Source organism: Eumetopias jubatus, unplaced genomic scaffold (assembly GCF_037043125.1).
Source record: "Eumetopias jubatus isolate StellerSeaLion01/CBP00866 unplaced genomic scaffold, mEumJub1_p1.0 scaffold_14, whole genome shotgun sequence".
In the NCBI taxonomy this organism is placed as follows: Eukaryota; Metazoa; Chordata; class Mammalia; order Carnivora; family Otariidae; genus Eumetopias; species Eumetopias jubatus.
The window spans coordinates 49,209,785-49,222,589 of NW_028274820.1; the positions used below are offsets into that span (position 1 = coordinate 49,209,785).

The following is a 12,805-nucleotide window of genomic DNA, read 5'->3' on the forward strand; positions in this document are numbered from 1 at the left end:
CTAACTCTCCGCTTTGTTCAAATTCTGCCAAGAGAATTTAAATTCCAAAATTATCCTCAATTTAGCACTACAAAGCCTATCTACCTATTCAGATTGCTCCCTTCTCTCCCTCATTCCCTCTTTCTCTATAGAAGGTATTACTGCTGGTCAAAGTCAACTCATACTCCATGTCTTGGAACCTATTCAATTCCATATTTTTAGGTACCCATCAAACATCCCCTTACTTTTTGAAATTTTGCTATGTTTTTGTTTTTGTTTTTGTAATCCATGTCCTGATGCTTGAGGATATAACTGGTGGACTGAAAGCCGTGGGTACCAAAGACATGGTGTGGAAGGGGGCTGGAGCCCTTTCTCTCTGCCTCAATACATAATGGGGGCAGGGACCACACACCATTTGACCCCCACCAAGAAAAGAAGGAAGGAGAGTACACTTTTTTCTTTTCTTTTCTTTCTTCCTTTCTTCCTTTTTTTTTTTTTTTTTTGAGAGACAGAGTGTGTGCACGAGGCAGGGGGAGGGGCAGAGGAAGAGGGAAAGAGAGCATCTTAAGCAGGCTCCAAGCCCAACACAGAGCTCCAAGCCCCACACAGGCTGGATCATGACCCTCAGATCATGACCTGAACCAAAATAAAGAGCCTACACTTAAGCGACTGAGGCATCCAGGCAACCCAAGGAGAACACACTTTCTAATCATTTGGACTTCTCATAGATATTTAGACATGCTTAAAAAAATCCATCTTAGAAAAGCTCCTTCAAACTTCCATTTTTCTCCAGAAACAATTTTTTTTTTCAAACCTTCATACACAAACTTTTTCAATGAGTCACTCCCTGTCTCCATTTCCTGAGCTCCTACTCACTCCTTAACACATTTTCACCTGGGTTTCACCCCAGTCACCATGGCAACACATCTTTAGCTAAAATCACCAATGATCTCCTTGTGTTCAAATCCAATGGATATTTTTCATTTCTTATCTCAACCTCTCAGCAACATCTGGCAGTGATGATTACTTTGTCTTTCTTATAAGATGTTCTTCCCTAGTCTTTGGAATACCACAGATTTCTGCTATTGTTTTCCTCCTCTGTGACAGTTCATTTTCACTCTTAATATTCCAACTATTCCAATATACTCTAAAGATATTAAAATTCATCAAGATTTGTTCCTAAATTATCTTTTTCTCACTCTACATTCTTTTCCCAGGGATTCACATCTACTTCAAAGAAATCGATTACAATCTGTATCACCAAATTTATATCTTCTTCCCAGTTTGCTCTCCCATCTCTTTATTCACGTTAGCCAACTAGTCACTCAAGAGTTATGCTTGGATGAATGAAAAGAGTACGGTTTTCACATGAGAGTAAAATAATCATGATTTCTAAATACATCTTTGTAAGTGTTTTTATTGTCCTTTTTTTTGACTACCTTCCCTCAAGACCCGACTCATTCTAAATTATCTGTAATGAATTTCTTATTCTCTTACTCTCATCTCCTATAGCAGCCTACTCTGTGCTTCCTGCCCATCTCTCTTCTAGCACTGCCCATAACCCATGGTGTTATAATTTCTACATCCGTGTGTCTTCCTCTAACCCTCAATTTAAGAGCTACTTAGTGTCAGGCCCAGGTTCTAGTCATAATTTTCTTTCCAGAACCTAGTACTCCTACGTATGAGAGATGCTCAAAAGTTTTTAAATGAATAACTGAATGCCAAGAGACCAGTAAATTGTGATCTGAGGTTTTCAAAGAGATATTAATAGATGTTCCCAAAAGAAGGGATTCTGTGATCAAATAAGGTCAGGGAAAATTGGACTAAATCCCACTCCTAGAGATTCTGACATACACTTGCATCCGAAGAACTGTTGAGAAGTCCTTAAAATAGAAAACTATTTAATTTTGTTTAATGTTTAGATACGGAAACCTTTCTTGCCCTTTTCCTCTTTTAACACACATAATAGCATTCCTCAAACAATTTTTCCTTATGTCTTAACATAGTTTGGATTTTGATGCATTAGGAACAGCAAAAGAAATGTTAAAGAAACAGCGTGTATGCATTCTCTTTATCCAGGATGCTCCCCAAAGTAAGACATAGGTGTTAATTCCAATATAGCTTTGACACTTAGTAGTGGAGAAAAAGTTTTGATCAATATCGTACTCCCATACTACTGACATATACACCAAATCTTTTTTTTCCTTAAAGATTTTTATTTATTCGAGAGTGCACACACACACACAAGAAAGAAAGAGAGAGAGAGAGAGAGAGCACAGAGGGAGAGGGAGAAGCAGGCTGAGTAAGGAGCCCAGTGTGGGGTTGGATACCAGGACCTGTATCATGACCTGAGCCAAAGGCTTAACTGACTGAACCACCCAGGACCCCGACATATACACCAAATCTAAAAGAATATTACTGCTTTCTTTTTTTTTATAAAGTTTCTAATTTTAAGAATTAGAAAACACTGTCTAACCATAAAGAATAGCAATATTATTACAGTCACATTGAAACCATTGTTTTGTTTTGTTTTGCTTTGAAAGCGTTCTTACAAAGATAATACAGCTACCTGAACACTAAATGTACCACCAAGCAGTTATGCAAGTAGCTTGAATGATAAAAGCATTAATAGTTCTAAAATACAATTTCCACATGAAGGTCAAAATCCTTTACCACTTCACCTTCACTATGTAGTGTGATGGAGTTTGGAGTACATTCAAAAAACCAGGAACCCAAACACAACAATACTCCTGCTCTGAATAGCTGTTATGCTATGCTTTCTTCAGTGGGTGACAGGGAAGGAACCTCTATTTGCCAAACAGAAAGTTCTGACATATGGGGTGGCAAATAACATTATGTAACGATAAAGCACCCATCCTGGTAACCAGAACTCTTATTAAGAACAACAGGATAGCAAAGTGACTCATCAGCTGGTGTGCTCTGTTTCAATTCTAGTAATTTGGGACAAGTGTGGGGAAGTTACAAGTTGTTTATGTGCAACCCAAAATGACAGCAACACAAGTTACTAAGCAACATTAAGTCCTTGCTTTTTTCTAATCTTCAAAAGCTGCCACAAGCTGAATAATCCTGTAATATAAAGGTAAGGGGAATAGCAATGTGGGAGTCATGTTTCTGACTGAATGAAATGTTTTGCTCAATAATTCTAAAATTCTGATTCCCCATGAGTTCATCTGTCTTGGTTTTAGGATTACTTCAGGTAATCCTCCTCTGCTCACTGTCAGCACCAGAAACTTGTTCTATAATGAAAAAAAGGATAATGGAGGGCAGGTGTGTGGAAGTGGTTCCTATGAGTCTTGAAACCGGTTTGTTCCCCAGTCAATAGGACCTCTGTTCTTCTCTATTTCAGCTCTTTGTCTCTTTCATAGGGCTTATTACAACAACAACAATAAATCGTGTATATGCTTCCTCGTTCGGGTGTGTGTGCTTCTGTCTGTCTTTGTCTTTCACTGAAGTACCTTGAGTTTTGTGGGAATTTGCCCCTTATCTTACTCTTTCCTTTCCTGAGCCTGGCACATTGCCTGAAACAAAGTAGCCCATCGATAACTAAAGAATGAAATCAAATAAAGCACAGGATCATGGTGTCAGTAGTTCTGTTTCTTAAGGTACAAGTTTTAATAACTGTGTTTATTCATAGGAACCTTCAAATTTCCCAGAAGTAGCCAAGCGTTACTTGGGATCCCTAAAATACAATGTTAAGAAAAGCAGGCAAGCGAGAATTCCCCAGTCTTTATTTCTCTTCATTAAGTAACCAGCGAAGGGATTCCTTGGTCAAAGGCCCAGGAAAAAAAAAAAAAAAAAGTTTCGTTACATTCTCTGTCTCAGCAGAACAAGTTGCTGAATAAACTACAAACTCATCTTTTGTGCTTGAAGCTCTGTTTTCAGGTCAAGGATCCTGAAATGCTCTTCCACAGGACCTCCATTTCTTCCTCCTTTCCAGTTCATATGATTCAAAGGGAGGCAATCTAGGCAATAACAGATTTCCTCACACCAGGGATCATCTTTTTCCCAGTCTGCATAGGTACAAATAGGAGAAGAGTTGATATAGACGAAAACAGAATATCGGTTTATACATTAAATGGATGATGGCTGTGACTACCTCTTGAGACGGTCAGAGGAAGACAAATGAAAGGCCTCACATTATGGTGATAGCCAAAGGGAAGAGAAGTGATATGGCTAAGGGCTGATTGTGTGCCCACCACTCTCCTGGAAGTATTTGCATGTGTTCTCTAATTTATCTTTGTTACCAGTTACCATTTTTTTTAATAATTCAATAAAAACCTTTTGGGCAAAATAGTAAGTAGAGATGACCCTATAAAGATGTTTACTATAACATTTAATAAGCTTTAGGAGTCTCGTATTTTATTAATATAAAACTAGAATGAAAACAGCTTTTAGATTTTACTTAGAACATTTTCTTTGTTATTGGCACTTTACTTTTTACCTGAAACAACACCCTAAATAAATAGAAAATACTAAATAGCTATTATTTCTGGGTATTTATTATGTTCCTTCCGTTCTAAGCCTCTTATACACATGATTAAATCACATAATTCTATGAAGTGGATATCATGTTCATTATCCCTATTTTACAAAGAGAAATGTAAACCAGAGAATTTAAGTTACTTGCTCAAAGTCACCCAAATAGTAAAGATTTGAGCACAGGCAATTTGAAGGCAAAGAATAAATATTAACCCCTGTATCGCAGTGCCTAAGAAGGAAATGATGAAATTCAAACTAGCATCTGTGCATACTGAGAAATTTTACATGGAGTTGATTTCTCCACACCTTTAACCACAATTCCATCATCACGAAGATGCTACAAAGAAAAAGAAATATTATAAAGGAAGGCCCAGCTATGTCACTGGGTTACTCTCATCCTGAGATAACTTTATTGATGGAACTCCAGAGGGATCTTAAATAGCTACCACACATCTCCACATCTCATCACTGCTGTTCTTCCCCTGGTTATAACTGCATATTTGACAACTGATTTGCATGGATTAGAAAGAGAATAAAGTGGGAAAAAAAGAGTAAAAAAGAATTATTTGACCAAAGATGATACTTTTAATAAAAATACTGTATTTGGAAAGCCCTATAGCCTTGCCCATCCAGTTCACATTGTTATAATGTTTGAATACTTAATGAAAGAAATTTACATATCATTCATAACTAAAATCCAAATTATCCCATAAACTGAAAATGCTTCTTTGGGGGAGGGAGAGTAGGGATTGATTTTCCCACCATTATCCATTTTTTCATTTTCCTCTGGTGGTAGTCAACTTTCTAATGTCTGTTCCTGATAGGACTCAATATTTATTAGCTATGACTAAATCAAAATCTTCTCAGGACTTTTCCTCAAAGAAAATGAGAATTCAAGAAACAATTTTTCAAAAGCACCATTTCACAACTTCATTCTACTGGCCGACAAAAGCAAAACATCTTTGATGAGCCATTTATTCTAATACTTGCTTTTCCCCCCTCAAGATACATTAGTACCAGAAATTAGGTATTGTTACAAATTTCAATATTGTAGTCTGGAATAGCCATCTGTCATATTCTAAAATATTGTCTCCTACATTCTAAATATGCACTACCACAGGGGGTGGTAAATATCTTTTGAGTTATTTTATACAAATTATGAGTTCACCCAATTAAAATATACTATCTGGCTCAGACCATGTAACTTGCATTTGAAAGACCATTCTCTAGTCTTTTGGGGGGTAAAAACTATGGAATTGGAACTACGGATCCCTCAGGGAACTGAATTAGAGCACTGAATTCAGTATTTTTTGAGTTTTACTATTGTATTAGACATAACGCTCAGCACTAACATTCCAAAGATAAATAAGGCTTGGTTTCCTTCCTCAATGCAGAAAATAGATTATTTCAGTCCTCTGTGGCATATTCAATAATAAAGGCAAGCACGAGTTGCAGTGGAACCACAGAAAAGGACAGTTGGGCTAGTGGTAGACTCCAAATAGAATCCTGGAAGGTTGTGATGCTAGAGCAAAAGCCTAAAGATCCATCATAAGGTGAAACACTAATGGAGTAAGGACAGAGGAATCCGGGTGTCAAGAAAGAAATTACAGAGACAGGTGTAAGCAGAAACAAAAGAGGTAAACAAATATCATGAATTGTAGAGGGTTATAAAAAGCCAGTAAGAGTTAATAAGTAGACTTGGAGCCTTTGGGTTAAAAGCATGGGCTCTAGAGACAGATTTCTGGTTCATACCCCAGCTCCAAAACTACTAATTTCAAACTGTGGGTAAGTCCTTTATCCCTCTTGATGCCTCAGTTTGTTCCTCTATAAAATGGAATGCAGATGATAATAGGATTATCCTATAAGGGTATTGTCAAGATTAAAATGCAAGATGCTTATACAAGCAACTGGTACGTGGCAAGCACTCAACAAAAGTTCCTGTCATTATTTTTAAACTGTAAGGGGAAAAGAGCCAAAACACCACATTCAAAAATCAACCCCTGAAGTTAATTGTCCTAACTCTATTCCTAACCTCAACCTGCAGTGTCACAAGTGACAAGAGACATGACTAAGAATCAGCCCTGACAATGTAAATGTATTTGCAAAGCTCCATCAAAGTTCATCAACTTTCCTTATGGAGCAGATATATTTATACTCTGATTTTGAAGGTAATAACTTTTGTGCTCCTTGCTCTGTAGTGATTGGCATATTGCCAATAAAAAATAACAGAGTCAAGGACATTGTGTTTCAAACTTACAAGGCAATACAGATTCCCTGTTCAAGACAAATCCTTCATTTCAAATTGTTGACTCAGATAATACTTAAAAAAGAATTCCAGCTGTTTAAATTTAGCATGCTGAGAAAGACCAATCTTAAAATATTGTTTGGCGTTATGCCCGTAACATTTTCATTTTATTCCTTGTTAGTGTTTGTCTTCTGTGATAAGAAGACAAGTGACAGTAATCACGTTATTCTCCTTAACACTTCAGATTTTACCTACATGAACCATTTTGTTTTTATCCTCACCAATTAAAGATGGCCTTTCATTTCCTGGCAAATTTTCAGAAAGTGATTATGCAAGAACCAGTGATATTTCCACACACTGTTTTACCTCTTTGGTCATCATCAGGCCTTTCAGCCCCCACTTTCCTTTGAATCACTTTTACTCTTTAAAAAAAAAGTGTAAAGGAGATTATCTGAAGATAAGCCTAATCTAATTTTTATATTTAGACCTTACAACTACTTAAAGAGATGGTTTAAATCTGTGCTTTATCTATCCATCCCACATGCGGTCCAAAGAGTTTGTTTTTAGCACCCCTCAGGACGCAGTATCTGGACAATTCCTCATACCAGTCTCCCACCATGATAAGCCTCCTCTTATTTCCCTTTTATCCCTCTTGGTTTTTGGGTCTTTCAACTTCTCTCCTCCCATATTAACTCCATCATTTTCCTTCCTGACAAAGATGTCCCCAGCCTCATTCTCATGTTTCATGAAGCCAGAGAAGAACACTGAAATTGGAATAGTTGAGTATGCCATGTTTGGATTTGGGGTCAATTCAAGTTTTAATTTGGATAGATCCAGTCTTGGGTAGCAGTAGAGCAGGGAGTTTTCTCCTGATTGTTATGTTTTCTCAAGCACTCTCAACGTACTTCACCTATAAATCGACAAGCTCACTCCACTAGAACATGGTAGAGTACCACTTTAATAAAACAAAAGGGCAAAGTGATTTAGAGTTAATCCTAGCCCACCATTTACTATAAATATGTTGCTTTAGGTAATCTGCCTATTTGCTCTGTGATTTAGTTTCTTATAAAGGGGAGAAAATGCCATCTCTCCTGTAGCTATTATCCCATAAATGAGAAGACATTTGCAAACCACTTAACCTAGTACCTGCCATTTGTGTACTCACAATAACTGTGAACAATTCATATACTGTATGGTGAATAAATCATACATGCAAATAAACCAAAGAGCTATCAAGGGGTTGAAACTACTTCATAATTAATACCTAAAGGTGACCCAATACGTAGGATTCTTGCTTGTGGTCAGATTTTGTATTGGTGTTTTAAAAGAGAGAGAAAATGTCATGAATGGGAGAGAAGCAATAGGAAGAGGTTTCAAACTTTTGCCTAGATCTTCCTCCAGGCAGATGCTCCTAGGCTAGAAGTATTACCCTTAAGAGAATATTGCAACAGCATCATGCATACATAAGTACAGTTCTGTTCCTGAGGCCAGCCAGGGGAAGAAGCATCCAGTAAAGGATATTCTTAATATGTCATCTCCACCCTATATATCAACATCATAGTCACTATTAGCAGGCCCAATTAGACTGAGAGACCAGCAGCTATCTTTGGCTTGTCTGGCTACAACTCTTCCTTCTTTCCGTAGTGTGCAAGGGAAGCATGAGTCATAGGATACTTGCCTAGTTCAGACACTTTTCCCAGCAAAACTTACCAATGGTTTAAACTTTAAAATAATGGCTTTATTTCAAAAATAGTTTTGAAAATCTTCTCACACATAACATGAGGTGTACCATGAGGCTTATAGTGAGGTCAACCAAATGATGAAAAGAAGGTATTTCCAAAACTCGACTTCTTCTACCTGTGTTTCTATCTTAAAAGATATTCTGAATGAATCCCTGTGCAATTCAAATTCCTAGCAATTCCATTCAGGCTCTTAGCCGGATTTTTCTTCTCTTTAGCTAATACTTGAGGTTCAGCTAGTGATCTGTTCTAGAGTTGCTCACAAACTGGCTCCAACCAGATTCTTTTAGTTCTTTTGTGTAGATGCTTCTTTTTCTTTTTTATTGCTGTCTAAAGATTTTAAGCACTCTCACTCATGCACCAGCACAATATATCTTCTGGATTATATTTTCCTCAGTGATTTACGAAGTTATACAGAGAGTTTTGCACCAAGAAATAACATGTGTATGGAGTAAGTTACCTCTAATAATTGGGTATTTCCCAGAATGACAAAAATATTTTATCAGGAGATCCTTGAGAAGAGTAGGCAAAGTAACTCAAATTACATTCAGGATATGTTTTATTTCTTAATAAAATAATGAAGATTAGGTGGCTTCGAGAAGGAGTAACTCAATTAAAAACTGAAATAGCTGGATAAGAGTGATCCTTAGTTTCCTTTTTTCTAAAGATGGAGAGTTTCTGAATTACTTTGCATTTCACAGTAGCTATTTCCTAAGTTTTGATACCTCTGTATCCTATAGAATTTATGACAGCATATGAAGAGTCCAGCTTAAAATCCTGGATTCTGTTTTGAGCACTCTCTGTTTTTTCATTAATCTTTCTGGGAGAAAACTATAGTAATAGCACAATTTTTCCAGTGATCCTACAACTAGGTCTGATATTTTTGCGCAACATGTCCTTTCTGCTTGAGAGATTCCTTCTTCTTTGCTTCATTAAAAAAAAAATCTGGTCAGTGTAAAAGAGGACCTGGTTAGAAATACGCCAGCATTTTTAGATTAATTATTTCTGGTTTCCCTCTAAAAGAGACCTTTAGTATTCTGCCTGCATTCACATTTATTTGGTCATTTGCTTTACAATGGGCTGGCTGTCACTGACCTGTTTTTACCTCCTTTTAAGAGTTTGTTATCTGCAATCTGAGCAACCAGTTGAAGTAGTTTTCTGAAAGTTTTTTTAACCTTCCTTTTTTTTTGCCAGGGACCACAGTGCTGCTTGGTTCGAAGTACAACGCCGGCTATGTAAAAACTCCCCACTTTGAAATCACAAGGAAGGGAGCGCTTAGCAAGTGGAGAAGATGACTGCAGTAGTAAGAAACTGGGGGAATCCAGCACGTCCACCCACTAAAGAGTATTTGCATGTTTATCATATCATCAGTGTCGTCAAGGCTGTTGCCTGGCAGTTACCTAAAGAACTACTTCACATTTTATTTTAATATAATAAAGTAAATCAAAGACCTTTGTTTCATTTTGTTTGTGGGATTGCTTCTTTATTTTGCAGATTAGGAATAAGTCTAGAATGAAACTTGGAACAATTAGCTGGGCGCTTGAAAGTCTAAGCGGCCTCTTCACAATTTTCTTTTGAAAGGGCTAAGTGTCATCCATTAGTAACTTTCAGGAGCTCCCTCTTGTAATTAAATGTAGGACGCTTTTGCCAGGTCTGTTGCCTAAAATCACAATGCACTAGGCGCTTTATGCACACCTAACCAACAAGCCACATCCGTCAGCAAATAACCAAGAGTAAACCAACTAAGAGCATAACTAGGACGGGAGTCAGAGAGACAAACCGACTGAACATCTCAAGGAGAATTCAAAGCTTTGCTTTTCTAACTTTCCTCGCCATTTCTTCTCAGCCTCCATTCCCCCCGCAGCACAAACCCAGAAGCCACTCAAATTGCCAACCGTGTCGAGTTTAACTTACTGCAGTGTGATGCAGGCGAAGGCTGGGCGCATCTCCGACGCGAGAGCAACCGCTTTTCCGGAGAGGACCCGGGACCAGCCAGCTCTCAGGATCCCTTCCAATTCACACGCTCTCGGCTCGGTAAAGAAGGCTGCCTCACAGCTCGGCTTCCCCAGAGGAGTGGAGCGTCAAGAACTCCGCTCGCCGCATCTCCTCCCCTCGACTGCCACCCCCTTCCACCACGCATGGCCCATTCTAACTAGTGTCTGAAAGATGGAAATCGACTTCCAGTCCACAACACAGGCTGCCGGCAGCCCACCCGCCCCTGACAATTTGCAACTCAAAAACAGCGGAGGCTGAGAGACGTAGGTTTCCGGAGCCTGAAAGTCATCTTTGGCATCCCCGCTCCCCACCTCGCACTCCCGCTTCCCCTCCTCTGCGCGGCCACCTCCAGTCTCCCACTCAGGCTAGAAATCACAAATGGTTATTTTATTATCCATACCAGTAAGCATCAGAAGAAAACGGGATTTGTCAGAGATGAAATACCTGTTGTCCATGACTCATGCTCTTCTCTCATCTCGTGGAGTCCTTCATTTCTATCAAGACGCGTTGATACTGGAAATCTGTGCAGTGCGTGTGTGTATGTGCGTGCGTGTGGTGAGGAGGAGGCAATCTGCGCGGCTGCAAGCAACAGCCCTATCTCTAGCTGCCGCTTCTACAGCTGCTGTTGCTACTATTGCTGTTGGAGCTCAGGGAGAAGGAGACAGAGAGACAGTGCTTTACAGCTATTTAACTGCGGGACCAGTTATAAGAGGAGGGTGGAGACTGTGCAGGTATGAGTGGCTGTTGTCGAGACATTAAGCTTGATTCACTGCAATTACTACCATTCAGGATACATTTCCCCTGCAACAGGAAACTGGATACCTTGTCTCCCCACCCTTTTGCTAACTCTAGTCCTTGATGGGTCACTGTTCATCAACCACTCGCCTAACCCACTTCTAGCAATTCTAACAGCTGCACACTCTCTTTCTGCATTCTAACTTGGTAGCCTGGGAGCAGGGGACTGGAAGATAGATGAGGATAAAGTAAGAAGGGAAGGGAAAAGGCAGGTGAATATTAAAAGGGAAATCGTTTGTATGTGTAACCCGTCAGGGTACAGAGAAGAATGGTAATTTTGAGCCACGTGTGTAAAATAATGCATTGGAGTAATAAAAATGTAAGCCAGTAAATAATCATGTCTATTTTACAAAATGTGTGCAAAACCAGAGAGCTATTAAGGTGGGTGTTTCTGAGCTTAAATGCAGGGTATCTTGATATACACACGTCCCTTGTTGGCTCTTGTCTTCCACGCATAGTAGCCACTATGATTTCAGTGCATCAATATTTCTGTCAGCTAGAAATTCTGGTGAAACCTAATGGTTACTGCTGCCCGTGGAGTCTCCCTTTCTGTCCTTATTGGTGGCTCATTCTCTGCCCTGATTTATCTCCAGCTTATTCTCACATAAGGTGAAGCGGAGCTGAATTTAGGACTTAAAGTTTTCAAAACCCCTAAAGACAAGAATACTTCTTAATAGCTAACTTAATTTGCTCTAGCAATAGTTTGTCTTTGTATTCTGGTTCTGTAATAGACTGGATGAACAACCCTCCTAGACACACATGTATGTGCACACACATATGTACACATGCACGACACTTAATTGATAGTACTATTAATCCACTTTGAGCATTCAGTTGTCTAAGCTAAAAATAAACTTAATTCCTTTTGATTGTAATCGTAATGCACACCATTAATTATTTCTGCTCTGCTCTGAGCAATTTTTATATTTGCCATATATTTTCCCATTTGTTAGAGTTTGTCTAATCAGGGTTAATTTGGACAGATGTTAATACAAAAAGAAGGAAGCGTAACAAATAGAGGACTCAGAAGGAGGAAAGGAACCCAAAAGGATTAAGTAATACATCTTCTCCTGATCTGTTTATATTAGAAAATCACTGCTTTTAGCTAAACAAAGGCCAGTTAATGTGCAAAGCATTTATTAATTATCCAATAAATATCAATTTACCACAACCAACCTTACTACAATTATAACAGAAAATATATTGTTTGTTTTAAAAGTCATACAATACTAAATTTGAAGAGTATACAGAATTTTTTTAAATGTCACAATCCTAATAAAACACGCCAAATAGTAACATATTTTTGCCCTTCTAATCTTTGTTCATTAAATAACTCTAATAAAACACACTATTAACATTATTAAAAATCTGTAACTTCACATTTTCATACTTATATTAAATGCAATGTAAGGAAGTAGGCAAAGATTGTCCACTCTACTTAGAAATATATTTGATGCAGAAGGGCAATTTGTCCATAATGCCCCCATCAGTGTTTTTTTAGAAACTTCATGAGGATCTTTGTACAATTAATCAATCTCAAAGAAAAGTGGCA

General features: G+C 38.2%; 1 non-coding gene across 1 annotated transcript; it reads right to left on the bottom strand.

Annotated features, from left to right (window-relative positions):
- Positions 1-265: 265 nt before the first annotated feature.
- On the bottom strand, positions 266-418 carry LOC114222496 (small nucleolar RNA SNORA57). Its single transcript, XR_003611958.1, has one exon. It is a non-coding gene; the product is annotated as a small nucleolar RNA SNORA57 (small nucleolar RNA).
- Positions 419-12,805: the final 12,387 nt, after the last annotated feature.